This window comes from Miniopterus natalensis, chromosome 17 (genome assembly GCF_054644295.1).
Source record: "Miniopterus natalensis isolate mMinNat1 chromosome 17, mMinNat1.hap1, whole genome shotgun sequence".
Lineage (NCBI taxonomy): Eukaryota > Metazoa > Chordata > Mammalia > Chiroptera > Miniopteridae > Miniopterus > Miniopterus natalensis.
This window is the reverse complement of record NC_142097.1, coordinates 32555865-32559155: the sequence shown is the minus strand read 5'-3', so window position 1 is coordinate 32559155 and position 3291 is coordinate 32555865. Positions and strand designations below refer to the sequence as shown.

At 41.7% G+C, this 3291-nt stretch overlaps 1 long non-coding RNA gene across 1 annotated transcript; it reads right to left on the bottom strand.

The window, feature by feature from the left end:
• Positions 1–313: 313 nt before the first annotated feature.
• Positions 314–2581, bottom strand: LOC107535297 (uncharacterized). Its single transcript, XR_015715878.1, has 3 exons — positions 2553–2581; positions 468–522; positions 314–389 (listed from the first exon to the last, which is right to left on the bottom strand). It is a non-coding gene; the product is annotated as an uncharacterized LOC107535297 (long non-coding RNA).
• Between the last annotated feature and the right edge of the window lie 710 nt (positions 2582–3291).

Sequence of the window (3291 nt, the reverse complement as noted above, 5' to 3'; positions counted from 1 at the left end):
CAAATATATGTTTTATTAACAATGCTAAGCCTGAGGATGGGATGGGGTTCACTCAGTGGCGGTTTCATGTTGCACTTTCCTCTCCTCCTGTCTCTTCAGCAGTAGAGTCTGATACTTCAATCCTGGCTGATGAGGAGGTGACTTCACTCTGCTTCCTGGGGTGACAAGAAGGCCAAGGCTTTTACTCTTGAAAGAAACGATTAAACTATTCATTACTTCCTCATTTTAGACAAGAATTCTCAATTGCTCCCAATCATTTACATTTTCATGAAAAGCTCATTCTCATTGTGCCGTGGCTTCTGCTCCACCTTTCTCTTCGTTTTCGTGGAACCGAGAGGTCTATACATATCCTTCAGCCAAAGGGGGCGCCTTCTCCAGAACCCGCCCTCCTAGAAAACAGAGGGAAATATGAGCTCTGTGTTCGCCGGCCTTGTCCCGCCACAGTACTTCATCTTCTTCAAATTTACCTCCATCTCCTGTTCTGATGAGCAGCTCTTACTCCGGAGAGATGGAAAGAAGCCACTTGGAGGAAAATACATACCAACAATTAGTGATTCATGCCATTTTATGTGTCTCTCACACATAAAGCTCAGGTCTTATTAGGACTAAATGGGTACCTGGGTCCATACTCATGAGCAAAATCACCATAGACCTGGAAACTTGACAATGATTCCTTGCATGCTGGGCTTCCAGAAGTTTCCTGTGTCTATTTAAAATGGCCCCACAATGTCTCTGGGGGGCCTTTGTATGTGGCTTGGCATGGAGTATAGGCAGGATTTTCAGCCCCACTCACCTTCTCGGCCCTTGGCCAAGTGCCCTCATGCAATGAACAAAAATCAAAAAGCACAGCCACACTGGGCAAAAGCAGTTTACTCTCTCCAGAAGCATTTTACATTGGTCCCCTTTAGACTTAGTCTCATGCATCATTTTCTGGGGCAGGGTGGGGGGTGCTTTTATTTTCCTACCTGCTTTTTCCTATAAGTTAAATCACACCAATTAAATGCCTGACTCCAGCTAGCAAAGTTATCTAGCTTGCTGACTTTCATACTGCAGGCTGTCACTGACGAATGAGTTGTGAATCAGTTTAAAGGTCATAGCTGATGCTAAAATACAAAGTACTGTTTTTGAATACAAACAGAATAGGAAAAAATCAGAGTGCATAATAAGTTTGTTTTAGAAACTACTTATGTCTATATGATGTGTGTGGACCGAGTTGTGACATAAAATGTAGCTCACAGCCCAAGTACAGTATAATCAATGGAGAAGTCCCCAAAGGGAAAGTAACCATCTTCTTTCTGACACTCACTAGCAGTGTGACCATGGGGCAAGGTATCTTTCCTTTCCCCTTCTCCATTCCCTTTTTGTTAAAGGAAAAGACAAACTACTGTCTAAGGTCTCTCCCAGTTAAAATTCTCTGGTTTGGATGAAGGGAATAGAGAGTAGGGCCCTGAAAACGGGTAGCATAAAAGGGAAGTTTTCCTGCTACTTTACAGGAAGGACTCATACATTCCACCTTCCATGGGCCTTGGAGGAGACTAGCGCCCTTACCCTAAGACCAGGTGGCTTCCCCACCCCTTCCCCAGATCCTCCACCACCAGCAGGAACACATACAACCAAGACCTCTCTCTCCCTCTGCACCGTTTCCTCAAAGGACTGCTGACAGCAGATGCATCTGTGCCAGTCCCATTCTATCACAGCTTTGGCTAGGGAGCTAATTTTGCAAAATCCAGACAAAGCATCAGGATAAATAACTATTCTTTCCAAATCTGATGTTTTCCTCACTGTAAATTGAGGAGATTGAAATGAATGAGTTCTCAGTTCTCCTCTAGTTTTTTGTTTTGTTTCTTTTATTAGCACTTATTTTATGATGAATTTACTTCTGGGCCATAAGTTTTTGATTTTTAAGGTCCTCTGGGATATCTTTTTCTTCTGTGCAGCCTCCTCTCCGTTTTAGGAACAATCTGCTCTTTTGCAGTAGGATCATCTCCATGTGGCAGGGAGAGCTCACGTGTGGGTTAATCCACCCATGAGCTCTGTAAGTTCTGCACCGCATCTGGGGAGCTTTGTTCACCCAGATGCGCTCAGTGACCAGAGAATCTACATCTAAACCCTTAAACTCGGCATCGCTTTCTGCATTTTTAAGCATGTGCAGCAAAAATTCAGCACTCTTTTTAGGCCACCGACCCTGCGCCCAGCCCCACTCTTGGGCTGTGCACACCTACCAACTCCACCATTGTAATGAGGGAATGGCACACACTGCTTCTGTAAAGTGACATCCTTCAGATGCTTGGTGGCTTTTTGGATACGCATACCCTTGATGGCCTCCGTAGTTTCACAGGTATTCTTTTTTTTGGTTTGTTTGTTTTTTAAATGTATCTTCATTGTTGTCACGGGTGTTCTTAAAGTGAACACAAAGGTTTAAACCTCTTGACTTTCATGATTCTGCGGGGTTATCTGGGTCATTTTCAGAGGTCACTGCTGGCCATTTACAGGAAGAGGAAGTTCCTCTACTTTTAAAACTTTACTTTAAAAATTGCTGGACTTATATTTACCTTGAGCTTCTTTCTGTAGCCTCTTTCCTGTGACAAATCTGTTTTGGAAGAAAACAACATCATGATTATTCATCACAATGACAGTGATCTGTAAAGCTTTATTTGTTCCCTTTTAAGTGAGATGACAACTTTTTTGAGGACAGGAACTCTGTTGAATAGTCCTTTGACTCTTCCTAGTCCCTAACTTAGGATCTTGCATGCAGCTGGCAATGCATTTTACTGGCTGTTTTAGATAACACTCAGCAGATAATTCCTAATAAAAACTCTTGGAACTAGGAAAAGAAAGTGAAAGTATCTACCAGACACCTACACAGCAGCTTGTTTTAGGGTCAAGAACAGGAGTAGGATGCCTGTTATTACTGTTACTGTTCATCAATGTTGAGAAGGTCCTAATCAATTTAACAAGAAAAATGAAGTACTGGAAAGAAAGTGAAAAAGCATATTTGCACATGAGATGATGCACAACCTAAAAAGCCCAAGAACATAGATTAAAATTTTACTGGCAGTACTACAACAATTCAGTAAGACGGCAAAATCCAAAATCAAGAGATCAACATGCAAACCTCAATAGTTTTCTTACAGGCCACAAATAGCTAATTAAAAAATGAAAGAAAGAGCCCATTTCCAATATCAATAAAATAATAAAGTTCCCAGAAATAAACTTAACAAAAAATGTGTAAGACCTATGTCATGAAAACATTAAAACTTCTGAAGGACATTAGGAAGAATACAGGACATG